Source organism: Rhinopithecus roxellana, chromosome 8 (genome assembly GCF_007565055.1).
Source record: "Rhinopithecus roxellana isolate Shanxi Qingling chromosome 8, ASM756505v1, whole genome shotgun sequence".
NCBI lineage: Eukaryota > Metazoa > Chordata > Mammalia > Primates > Cercopithecidae > Rhinopithecus > Rhinopithecus roxellana.
The window spans coordinates 859,755-873,255 of record NC_044556.1 but is presented as its reverse complement, the minus strand read 5'-3'; the positions used below and the strand labels follow the sequence as shown (position 1 = coordinate 873,255).

Genomic DNA, 13,501 nt, shown 5'->3' with positions numbered 1-13,501 from the left:
GATTCCATCCCTTGACTTTTGTGAATAGTGCTGCAGTGAACATGGGAGTGAAGATATCTCTTCAACATACTGATTTCATTTCCTTTGGGTATATACCATACCCAGAAGTGGGATTGCTGGATTATACGATAATTCCATTTTTAATTTTCTGAGGAACCTCTGTACTGTTTTCTATAATGGCTGTACTCATCTACATTCCCACCCACAGTTTACAAGAATTCCCTTTTCTTCACATTCTTGCCAACATTTTTTTTATCTTTCATCTTTTTGATGTTGGTCAAAGAACATGAAATTTCAGTTAGACAGGAAGACCATGAGATCTATTGTGCATGACTATAATTAATAACAATCTATTATATATTTGAAAATTATTGAAAGTTGATTTTGAGTATTGCCATCACAGAAAAGAATGATAAGTATGTGGGATAATGCATATGTTAACAGGCTTGAATAAACCATTCCACAGTGTGTACAGATATCCAAACATCATGTCATACGGTATAAATAGATACACATTTTGCCAATTAAAAAAATGAGTATCTGCCAGATTTCATGTATTTGGGATCAAATGGAAGTAACAGAGGAAATTGTCTCACAGTCCCTTACTCAAGGGCAGAATGCAGTGAAGGGAAGTAGATGGAGAAGATGTTTCTTTTTCTTTTCCTTCTTTCCTATTTTTTATTATTTTTTTTTTGTTTTTTGGAGATGGAGTCTCACTCTGCCACCCAGGCTGGAGTGCAGTGATTTGATCCCAGTTCACTGCAACCTCCACCTCCCAGTTCAACTGAGTCTCCCACTTCAGCCTCCCAAGTAACTGGGATTACAGGCAGCCACCACCACTCCCAGCTAATTTTTGTATTTTTTGGAAAGAAGATGTTTCTTGAGGGAGGGATGGGTTCTGATCCACATCTCCTCACAGTTGTGAGCCAGGTTCTGGTGCACAGGAAGGGCTGATGCACGTTTGGGGAATGCATCTTCTGGAACTCATATTTTTTTGGTCATCCCTGGGTGAAATCCAGTGGAGACGTTCAGAAATGCAAGGACCCTGCCTGGCAGAAAAGCTGAGTTGAGCCATGAGGCTGAGGTTCAAAGGGACTTTTTGCTTATTTGCCACTCACTGCTGGGCACATAGTAGGCGCTCAACAAATATTTGTGGGGTGAATGAAGGAACAATGTGCACAGTTTAAGAAAAAAATGAAGGCTGGGTGCAGTGGCTCATGCCTGTAATCCCAACACTTTGGGAGGCCGAGACAGGCGGATCACCTAAGGTCAGGAGTTCGAGACCAGCCTGACCAATATGGAGAAACTCCGTCTCTACTAAAAATACAGAATTAGCCGGGCGTGGTGGCGCATGCCTGTAGTCCCAGCTACTCAGGAGGCTGAGGCAGGAGACTCGCTTGGACGCGGGAGGTGGAGGTTGGGGTGAGCCGAGATGGTACCATTGCACTCCAGCCTGGGCAACAAGAGCAGAACTCCATCTCAAAAAAAAAAAAAAAAAATGAAATGGGGGAAGAGGAAGGGGCATTCACCCCGACCAAACACCTACTCTGGGCCAAGATCCTTACACATAATATGTCTGTTCCTGGAATAATCCAGCCCCATTTTACAAAACGGAAAATGAGGTCCAGAGAGGCCAAGCCACTGGTCCAGGGTCACGGCGCCCCCACCAGGCAGGGCCGCAAGATGCAGCTGGAACTGTGACCTTGGTCCTCCCACCTCATCCCCCCGCTCACAACTCACCTTGTTTCCTGTTAACCCAGCCCCGCGTCCTCATTTCTCTGGGCACCCAAAAGCAGCAACAAAACACCTCTCTCCTAGTCCCGGCTCCATCTCTCTGCTTAACATCTGTCCCTCTGATGTCCCTTCCTGGTTCGAGCTGTGCCAAAGAAATGTCTCAGGAGAAAATATCTGCAGGTCCAGCCCAATTTCTCCAAATTCTGGATCTTCTGCTGTCCTGGGAGGCTGGGCTTGGAGGAAAGTGTTGGCCAGACCCTCAATCCAGGCTGGCATCTGTCCCTGCCAAGCTCGAGGCCCCAGCCCCTTCCTGGCCTCTCCTTCCAGCCTACCCTCCCCTTGGGCCCAGAGTAATGATTCTAAGATGCCTCCAACTCCCTTCACAGTCTGGTCCCAATATGACTTCTCCAGCTCCCCTACCCTGTTATGGGCACTCAAACTGATTCCTCAGGCTGGGATGCCCTGCTTGCCACTGTGTCTGGGGACCCCTCCTCACCCTTCAAGCTCAGTGCAAATTTCACCTTCCCCATTTTCTCACCTGCCTTATGGAGTATCATGGCATCATACACGCCCTTCATTCATTATTTTCTTCAATGTACATTTCTTGAAGATTTACTAGATGCCAGGACTTTTCTAGGTGTTGGAAACACAGCACAGACTTGCCCACAGGATGCTACAGTTTAGCAAGAGACACAGAGTGGTAACCAGGCAGTGACCACACTGTGTGGTGGGGGAAGCTCAGATCCAGAGAGGCACGTGACTCAGCCCAGGGTGGTAGACCCGTGGGAGGCTTCCTGGGAGAGATGATGTGAGACTTGAGACCCCTTGATTAAGAGGCAGATGGGAGTGAGAAGTGAGGAAGGCACAGGAAAATGTGGTGACAGGCTGAGTGTAATGGCTCATGCCTGTAATCCCAGCACTTTGGGCGGCTAAGGCGGGTGGATCACCTGAGGTCAGGAGTTCAAGACCAGCCTCGGCAACATGGTGAAAATCCCATCTCTACTAAAATATACAACAACAATAAAAACTTGGCCTGAGATGGTGGCATGTGCCTGTAGTCCCAGCTAATTGGGAGGCTGAGGCAGGAGAATCATTTGAACCCAGGAGGCAGAGGTTGCAGCAAGATGTGATCACGCCACCACACTCCAGCCTGGGTGACAAAGAGACTCCATCTCAAAAAACAAAACAAAACAAAAGTTATAGGCCAGGTACAGTGGCTCATGCTTGTAATCCCAGCACTTTGGGAGGTTGAGGTGGGAGGATCACCTAAGGTCAGGAGTTCGAGACCAGCCTGGCCAACATGGTGGAACCCTGTCTCTACTGAAAATACAAAAATTAGGCTGGTGTGGTGGTGCATGCCTGTAGTCCCAGCTACTCGGGAGGCTGAGGTAAGAGAATTGCTTGAACCCAGGAGGTGGAGGTTGCAGTGAATTGAGATCATGCCACTGCACTCCAGCCTGGGCAACAGAGAGAGACTTGGTCTTAAAAAAAAAATTAAAAATTAAAAATTTTAAAAAGAGAAAATGGGGTGAGCTAGAGCCCAGCACACTGAAAATGCCCCCGTCTCATTTTGGCCCAGAGATTTAAATGTTAGACCTAAACCCACAAAAAGCCTGGAAGAAAACCTAGGCAATACCATTCAGGACATAGGCATGGGCAAGGACTTCATGTCTAAAACACCAAAAGCAACGGCAGCAAAAGCCAGAATTGACAAATGGGATCTAATTAAACTAAAGAGCTTCTGCACAGCAAAAGAAACTACCATCAGAGTGAACAGGCAACCTACAGAATGGGAGAAAATTTTTGCAATCTACTCATCTGACAGAGGGCTAATATCCAGAACCTACAAAGAACTCAAACAAATTTGCAAGAAAAAACAACCCCATCAAAAAGTGAGCAAAGGATATGAACAGACACTTCTCAAAAGAAAACTGGGCGCGGTGGCTCAAGCCTGTAATCCCAGCACTTTGGGAGGCCGAGACGGGCGGATCACGAGGTCAGGAGATCGAGACCATCCTGGCTAACACGGTGAAACCCCGTCTCTACTAAAAAATAAAAAAAATTAGCCGGGCGAGGTGGCGGGCGCCTGTAGTCCCAGCTACTCGGGAGGCTGAGGCAGGAGAATGGCGTAAACCCGGGAGGCGGAGCTTGCAGTGAGCTGAGATCCGGCCACTGTACTCCAGCCTGGGCGACAGAGCAAGACTCCGTCTCAAAAAAAAAAAAAAAAAAAAAAAAAAAAAAAAAAAAAAAGAAGAAGACATTTATGCAGCCAACAGACACATGAAAAAATGCTCATCATCACTCGCCATCAGAGAAATGCAAATCAAAACCACAATGAGATACCATCTCACACCAGTTAGAATGGCAATCATTAAAAAGTCAGGAACCAACAGGTGCTGGAGAGGATGTGGAGAAATAGGAACACTTTTACACTGTTGGTGGGACTGTAAACTAGCTCAACCATTGTGGAAGACAGTGTGGCGATTCCTCAAGGATCTAGAACTAGAAATACCATTTGACCCAGTCATGCCATTACTGGGTATGTACCCAAAGGGTTATAAATCATGCTGCTATAAAGACACATGCACACATATGTTTATTGCGGCACTATTTACAATAGCAAAGACTTGGAACCAACCCAAATGTCCATCAATGACAGACTGGATTAAGAAAATGTGGCACATATACACCATGGAATACTATGCAGCCATAAAAAAGGATGAGTTCATGTCCTTTGTAGGGACATGGATGCAGCTAGAAACCATCATTCTCAACAAACTATCGCAAGAGCAGAAAACCAAACACCGCATGTTCTCACTCATGGGTGGGAATTGAACAATGAGATCACTTGGACACATGAAGGGGAACATCACACACCAGGGGCCTGTTGTGGGGTGGGGGAAGGGGAGAGGGATTGCATTAGGAGATATACCTAATGTAAATGATGAGTTAATGGGTGCAGCACACCAACATGGCACAAGTATACATATGTAACAAACCTGCACATTGTGCACATGTGCCCTAGAACTTAAAGTATAATAAAAAAGAAAAAAAAAGAAAAATAGGAATTCAATGAAAGTTCTTAAATGACCAAAAAAAAAAAAAAAAAAAAAAAAAAAAAAAAAAAAAAAAAGAAAGAAAGAAAGAAAGAAAGGGGAGAGAGGGTGGTAAAAAAAGGGGAAGGGAGTTGAGAGAAGACAGCAGAGAAACTAACAAGGACCAGAGACTGCATAGAGCCTTGTAGGTTTCAATGAGGCATTTGGGCACTAGGGAGCCATGGTGGGTTCTAACTGGGGGTGTGTGGGATGTAATCTGGTTTGTTCAACAGGATCCTTCTGGTGTTGTATAAGGTTTGGACTGTAGGGAAGGGAACTAAAGCAGGGTAGGTTGTATGGAGTCCCTCCAGTAATTCAAGTCCATTTAGAACCTCGGAATGTGAAATCATTTGGACATATGGTCTTTGCAGATATAATTAGTTGCAATCTTGACATGAAACCATTCTGGATTAGGGACCACTCTAAACTCATGACAGGTGCCCTCATTAGAAAGGGAGTGAAATCCCGTCTCTACTGAAAATACAAAAATTAGCTGGGCATGGTGGCAAGTGCCTGTAATCCCAGCTACTCGGGAGGCTGGGGCGGGAGAATTGCTTGAACTGGGACCCGGGAGGTGGAGGAGGTTGCAGTGAGCCGAGATCACACCACTGCACTCCAGCCTGGGCTACAGAGCAAGACTCTGAAAAAAAAAAAAAGAAAGAAAGAAAAAGAAAGAAAGGAAAAGAAGGAAAGAAAAGGAAGGGGAAGGGAATGGGAGGGGAGGAGAGGGAAAAGGAAAGGAAAGGAAAGGAAAGGAAAGGAAAGGAAAGGAAAGGAAAGGAGAGGAGAGGAGAGGAGAGGAGAGGAGAGGAGAGGAGAGGAGAGGAGAGGAAAGGAAAGGAAAGGAAAGGAAAGGAAAGGAAAGGAAGAAGGAAGGAAGAAGACACACAGAGACACAGAGAAGGCCATATGGAGAGAGAGAGAGGCAGTTTTGGAGTAATAACATCTATAAAGCAAGGAATTGTCAAAGATTGCCAGTAGCCACTGGGAGCCAGGAGAGGGGCATGAAAGAGATTCTCCCTCAAAGTCTCCAGAGAGAAGAAATCCAGCCAACACTTTGATTTTGAGCTTCTGGCCTTCAGAACACAACAAACAAATTTATTTTTTAATTTTAGAAACAGTGTCTCCTTATGTTGCCCAGGTTGGCCTCCAACTCCTGGGCTCCAGGAATCCTCCTGCCTCAGGAGTAGCTGGCATTACAGGAGTGTACCACCACCTCTGACTAACTTTATGTTTTATTTAGGTCACCTAGTTTGTGGTACTTAGCTTTTTAAACTGTTTTTATTGTTAATTTTTGTGGGTATATAGTCAGTGTGTGTATTCATGGGGTACATCAGATATTTGATACAGGCCTGCAATGTGTAAAAATCACATCGTGTAAAATGGAGTATCCATCCCCTCAATTATCCTTTGTGTTACAAAAAATCCAATTATACTGTCTTTGCCAAGGCTGTCTTTTTGACCTAGAGCACTACTGCATGCAAAGGGTCTGTGGATTCTTTTGGTTTTCCTGATCTACCGATCATCATTCAGGATCTCAGTTGGAATACTTTATTTATTTGTTTTTACGTTTTTGAAGATGGGTTCTTTCTATATTGCCCAGGCTCATCTTAAACTTGACCTCAAGTGACCCTCCCATCTCAGCCTCCTTAGTACTTGGTATCACGGGCACCGGCCACCACATCTGGTGTGAAACACTTCCTATATTCTTGGTCTGCTTCTCTTGTTCTCAACACTATCCTTGCCCATGTGGACTGGGAATGTCCTACCTGGGACTCTTCCCGCTAGGATGGGAGTGCCTGGAAAACACATCCCTGGACAGGGTTCTTTCCAGGTCTCCAGAACACAGAAATGTGCTGGGAACAGAACTGGCATTGGAAAGGCACATGGAAGAGTTTGCTGAATGAAGACTGAATGGATGAATGATGCAGTTGTTCTAGAAAGAGATAGATGGCTTTTACCCCCAAGTCTCCTTTATGATCCCCTGGACTGGACTGGAGGGTGAGAATTAGGGAACAGAAGAGCAAACATTCAGGAAATGAAGATGTTTTAAAAAATGATAATTCAGAGAAAATAAGAAAGAAGTGATGGGAAAAATCATTGACTGAATGTGTTTAGGTGTCGTCCTCTGCCTTAACATATTGTCACTAGTTCTCTCAGCAGGCTAGTACTCTCTCCTAAAAGCCTGAAAACTTTCCCCTGCTAGCCCAAGTTCTGCCTCTGGGCTCTGCTCCTAGTACTACTAAGCAATAATAGAAGAATTGACAAAAACTACTTTCCCCCTTCCCAATTGGGGAGCAGAGCCAATGATGGGCTCAGGAACAGGTCAGAAGAACCTGCAGTCATCATTCAATCTAGTTAGGCTCATGGTCCTTCAGAAGCTCTTGCACCTCCTGCCAGCAGCGCTGCTGGTATTCTGGGTGCCTTGCGAGGTTGTATAGGACCCAGGAGAGGCCACTGGCTGTGGTGTTATGGCCTGAAGGGGAAGCAGGCAGGCTTGGGTCTCTGGGCTGCTTCGGCACCAGAGGGTGGACAGCGTCCACGTCCACGCATTGAGTCCCTCAGGGAGGATGGATGGAGGGGGAATATAGGCAGAATTGAGTGATCCAGGGTCCACCCACCACATTCCTGAGATGAAAGGACCCCTGTCCTCACTGTAGTCCCACAGTGGGACCCTCACCTGTAAACATGAAGGTGTCAGCCTCTGCTCTTACACCCTCATCTGACAATGCCTTCCTATCTTCATCCTGAAAAGAAAGCAAGAAAAACCCTCCCCCAAATTTACTATCTCTGAGACCCCCGAGTCTTACCTGAGAGAATCTCTGAAGACCCGATCTTCTTCTAGAGACTCAGACCCACTCTGCACTTCTAGATCTCTCTTGTTCACCATTACCAGAGCCCTCACTCCAAGGGCTTCCCCGCAGCTCCCTTGCCTCCTCTTTGGTCCCTGGTGGGAGGAATCAATGGCTCTGGAATATTTCCTAGCTGGAGACTGGTCGAACTGTTTCCAGCTCCCTAACCCCTCTCGCCCTCAGTTTCATCATCTGCAATTGGGCAAAAATAACCATAACCTCACAGAGTTATTAAAATTAAATTGGACCACAGATATCATGGAATTGGGACATGACATGGCTTTAGGTCTATGGTGAGTGCTGAGTAAATGTTCTCTTCACTCTTCTCCATTGTTACAAAGTCATTTCAAAAATATCCCTGTGTGGGAAGAGCCACTTCTTCCTCAGCCCTGAGCATCCTTGCTAGGTATGCCAAGAATGCAAGACCATGATGTTCTTACTTGAGCCATTTATCAGAGTTGTGTTTGCAGAGAACAACCTGGAGGGATAAGGGAGTGACTCCCCCTGGACCAACATCAGGCTTGTCTCTGCCACTATTAAAGCAGATTCCCTAAGCCTAATGCCCATTGTCTGCCATGCAATGTACCGCATGAGAAGGCAACCAGCAAGGCCCACTGTGTCACCCACATGGAATTTAGGTTGACTCCGAAAAAGGACATAAACCAACAAGACTTACATGTTGCTTGCTGTGCCTGAGTAATCAACTACTCTTTGTCTCTGACCCAGGGGTCTTATGTCTTCTATTAGAATGCATGAAACAGTAACTAACAGTAAGCTAACTTATCAGCTTGCAAGTCAAAGATACATCCTAGGCACATCACAAAATCCTGACCCCCAATTCTTCACTTCTCCTTGCATTTACACCCTTTGCACAGTAATTTTTCGGCAGCTTTCATTAATAGATGGATTCTGTTTTACACCTCTTTGAGTCTGTGCTGGACATTTGACTTTCTTTGGCCAATGCAGTGTGGTGAAATGATGACGTAGTAACTCTAATAGACCCAAACCAGGTTGCACTTTGAAGCATTGCAGAGACAATGTCCACAGACATTGCAGCCTCCTCTCAGTTTCTTGGAACCCAGTCTCTACCATGTGAACAACAGGGTGCCTTCTGGAGGCAGAGAATCACATGGGGGAAAGTCCAGGTGTCACAGCTGAGGCCATCCCAGATCAGCCTGAAGCTAGTGAAGCCCCAAACATGTGAATGAACTGAGCCCAACATGTTCTACAACACACAAGCACAGCTCCACACTCTACGAAATACCTTTAAAGGAGCCTAGGACACCCTGTCTGCCCCAGCACTCTCTGTCATCTCCTGAAATGGACCTGGGACCTGGATCATGTCTCCAACATATGTTAACATGCCTGACATGGCCACAACATACATGATGAGCCCTAAATGACACATCATCTGACATGGACCTAAGATAGTCTGGCATGACCTCTGTGTACCCAAAAGGCCCCAGATAGGATTTAAATATGATTTATTAAATGTCCTGGACATGTCCCAGGTGTAACCAAGACTTTTCTTCAAGCATGATTGCAATGGATTCTGAGACCTGGCTTAGGAAGACTAAAATAATAACTCTGACAATTCTCAAAGGGGCCATGGGTCCCAGACCCTGGACAAGCCACAAACATGGTCAAGAGATGACAAGGAGGAGAAAAGACAATTTCAAACCACGTGTCAGAGAAGAATCAGAAAGTCTGGCACATGCCTCAAGTGTCCTTGGCCACAGCTGAGCCACACACATGATAACTTCTCCATATGATCCCAGGTAAAGCATACAAGATATAACCAGTTATAATATAGAAATCATAGGCTATTTATGGGACCCCTTGGGGAAAGGTGAGCTTTTTGACAAGAACTGAGCTTTCAAGACCCATGGTTGACACCATAAGGGAAGGGCTGCCTCAAAAGAAAAAGCGATGCAGAGAAACAGTGAAATTAAGAGGAGACAAAATCCTGATGCTGTTCATTGACACCTGGATCCAGCCATGCCTGAAGACCACTTTCTCTGGGCTTTACACTCCTTTGAGTCCCTTTATTTGCTTATAGTGCACAAAGTTCCATCACTCACAAGTGAAAGAGACCTCAGCAGCCAGGGAGAGCAGGTGACCTGCACAGAGTCACTAAGCATTTTGGGGTCAGAGCCATAGTTTCTGTGGGATGCTGCCCCTTCCCTTGTTCAGCCTGGTCTGTCCAAAGACAGGAAGAGCAGAGAATAAAGGAAGATCAACAGGCTAGTGTGGGATCTCCTACTGGAGATTCCCGAGGCCTACAGGAGGAAAGCAGTGAACATAGGGTGGACGAGTGACAGGATGAGGTAGAAGGAACTGACTGACCCATCATAGGTGGACGTCGCATGAACAGCAGCCCAGATTCTCCACCAGGCACAAGTCTTCCTACTGCTCTGGGTTGAGGGATAGACAAGGTTGGTGCCAGGACTGGCCGGGCCCCCAAATACTAATGATCCTCATTGCATCATCCTACCCCACACTTAAAAAAATTCCTACCCATAGGTCTAGACCCAGCTTCAACAATTCCTCCTCCAGGAAGCCTTCCAGCCTTCCCCAGCAGACCCCCAGTTCTCCTTTGGGTTGTCACACCCATCTCTCTCTTGCCCATTCCTGACCCCATTAATTTGGGGTTGTCTCTCTTGAGATCCGTCTCCTTAAGTGTGGAGGTTCCTTCAGGACAGGGCTCTGGATTGAGACTTCTTGGGACTCCAGTGGTTCCCAGAACACCAGGACAGGGGGTCAGATGGCAATGGAGGGAGAAGACATTGAGACGGAAGTTGGTGAACACATGAAGGAAAGCAGAAGATGCCTCTTCCTCTTTCAATGGAGGGAGAAGAGAGGGCGGGGGGTGGGGGGACTGGGAATTGCAGGGGCTTCACAGAAGCTTAGGGGAGAAGAAGCTGGAAGCCCTTGGATGGAAGTCCCCAGCACCAACCCCCCCAGGCTCTGCATGGGTACCGGAGGCATTGGTGGTAGGCCGGATGATGTCAGGGTGGCATAAAACGATGAAGGGGAAGATAGGACCCAGCCATATCCTAAAGTCCTGGGGATAGGTGGCCGACATCTGGGTCAAGTTCTTCAAGCCTTCCTCTGTAGCAGTGATCTGAAAGCAAGTCAGGGGCCGTCACCCCCTGTGATGGTTAATTCTAGGTGTCCACTTGACTGGGCTAAGGGATGCCCAGATATCCGGTGTAACATTATTTCTGTGTGCGTCTATGTGGGTGTTTCAGGAGAGGTTAGCATTTGAAGGTAGACTGAGGAAGGAAGATTCGCCCTTCCCAATGTGGGTGGATGTCATCCAATCCATTGAGGGCATGAACAGGACAAAAAGGCAGAGGAAAGGAGGAATTTGTTCTCTCTTCTGCAGCTGGGACATCCATCTTCTCCTGCCCTTGGAACTCCAGGTTCTCAGGCTGTTTTGGACTCTGGCTGAATTTACACCACCAGCGTCCCTGGTTTCTGACTTGCAGATGGTATATCATGGGACTTCTTGGCCTCCATCATCACATTATCCAATTCCCATAATAAATTCTCATCTCTCTGTCTCTTTCTGTCTCCATACATACATGCATTAGAGGTAAGAAGAAACAGACCCTGTCTGTTTCTAAGGAGAACCGTGAATAATGCACCTCCCCAGAAGGAGCCACAGCAAGTCCCCCTGCGGCCACCGGCTGTGGTGCAGCCTCTGCAGTGAGCAGCGTGTCTGGATTCTGAACAGCTGCAGGGGATTTCTGCCGACCTCTGCTTCTCTCTTGGGGCTGTCCCAGGATCCGAGGGTAAACACCAAGGCAGAGGGAGAAGACAAGCTGTCTGCTCAAGAGGATGTGTTTTCTCATCCTGGAAATGATTTCAGTCTGGGGATTGCTATATGAGAAGGTCCCCATGGGAGGAGGTTTGGGGCAGCAGTGTGGCCTCAGGACATATCCCTAGGGCTGGTTCTCACATCCTTTTGTGTCTTGGCTGGTCCACACGGGCACTGGTTCCTCCCACAGATGAAAGGTCTGTATGCTGAGGGTCCTCCGTTCTCAGCAGCCCCTAGGGGAGCAGAGGTGTCTCTAAAGTCCATCAGGATGGCAGCTCCCACATGGGAGAGCCTCCCTTATGCCAGGCTCTGTGCTAGCACCTCCTGTGCACCTGTGGACACGCCCATCAATCCTGCCATTTGTAAGTGAGCAGACAGAGGCCACGTTCCCCAAAGGGGAGGGCAGTTCCAAGTTGGAGGGCAAGGTCTGGGGGTGTCAAGGACGGCTTCTGAAAGGGGAAGGGAGTGGCCAAATTATATCCAGGTTGGGCTAGAGGGCTCATTGGGATATATTAGTGGGAAAGAGCACATTGCCCCTGGAAGGGGAGGGAGGTGGGAGACTGCCCGTACTCCTCTTCTGGCCCAGCTGTGTCTCTCCATAGGGGAAGGGAGTTAGAGCTAATTCCCATGGGAAAGCAGCAGCACAGAGATAGGCAGACACAAGCAAATGGGCCAGGCAGGGAGCAGCCCCTGTGTAGTGGGCTCAGGAGGTCTCAAGTCCAGAGTGGAGAAGGTGGGAATGCCAGGAGAGCCCCGCTCTGTGCACCCTCACAGCCCTGCAGGAGCCCCTTGGAGGTGTACTATTGTAGGGAAGACAGGCAGGAAGAGGATTCGGACAGGCTGGGGTGACAGGACAAGGAAGTGAGAAAGGATTGGGAAGGAACAGCAGAGGAATGAGTGAGTGAGTAGAGGAATGAGTGAGTGAGGAGAAGAATGAGTGAGTGAGGAGAAGAATGAGTGAATGTGGACAGAAATTAGTGAGTGAGGAGAAGAATGAGTGAGTGAGGACAGGAATGAGTGAGTGATGAGAAGAGTGAGTGAGTGAGAAGAATGAGTGAGTGAGAAGAGGAATGAGTGAGTGAGGAAAAGAGTGAGTGAGTGAAGAGAGGAATGAGTGAGTGAGGAAAAGCATGACTGAGTGAGGAGAGGAATGCATGAGTGAGCCGCCTCCCTCTCTTCTCTGCCGGGCCACACCTCAGCCACCCTCTAAACCCAGCTCCTTCAGCCCCATTCCTGCCCTTTGGGAAGTCCATTCACTCTGATACCCAGGGTCATCCCGCTGCCACACTCACCAGGTCCTGGTGACCCCAAAACCGTTTCTGTTTGGGGGTTGTGGGAAATACTTGAGGCAGCGGCAGTTGTCACAGAAGGCACAGGTCCAGGCCAGGAAGCGGGCCAGGAGCCAGGAGGCCCCAGCCAGCAGCAGGAGCAGCCATAGTGATGCTGCCACCGGACCGAGGCCCAGCCAGGATGGGCTCAGCTGCAGCATTCTGCAAGGCAGACAGGATGGAGGGTGAGATCCTGAGGCCCAGGGGAAGGCTCAGGGAGCTCCAGGGACAGTGGAAAGGAACAGGAAGGGTTGGGGTGAAGGCAGTAAAGGGAGGACTCTGGGATGAATAAACAAGGACTGAAAGCTAAATTCCAGAGAGCCCCAGCCAAATCCAATGGCCAAGTGGCCTGTAGTTGCCTGGTAACCACCCAGAAAGGAGAAGAGAGAGAGAGACTGTTCAGAGTCCAGAAAGGTCCAGCCTGAATCACTGGGAAGTTGCCAGGGGCTGGTTACCAAGAAACCACCAGTCTCCCAGGCCAGCAGCCTGGAGCCACACCAGCCTTGCACAGTGTCCCTCCTCATCCCAGGCCAGGACCCTCCAGTCCCACCACCCCCAGCCTGGCACCTTCTGTCAGGAACAATTTGTACCACACAGCCTCCTCTCCTCTTCTGCTGGGAGCTCTTTGCCTCTGGCCCCTGATTTAGGGAAGGTCGTGGGAGGCTGCGC

General features: G+C 48.0%; 1 pseudogene; it reads right to left on the bottom strand.

Annotated features, from left to right (window-relative positions):
• Positions 1-7,183: 7,183 nt before the first annotated feature.
• LOC104661134 lies at positions 7,184-12,993 on the bottom strand (annotated as a pseudogene).
• Between the last annotated feature and the right edge of the window lie 508 nt (positions 12,994-13,501).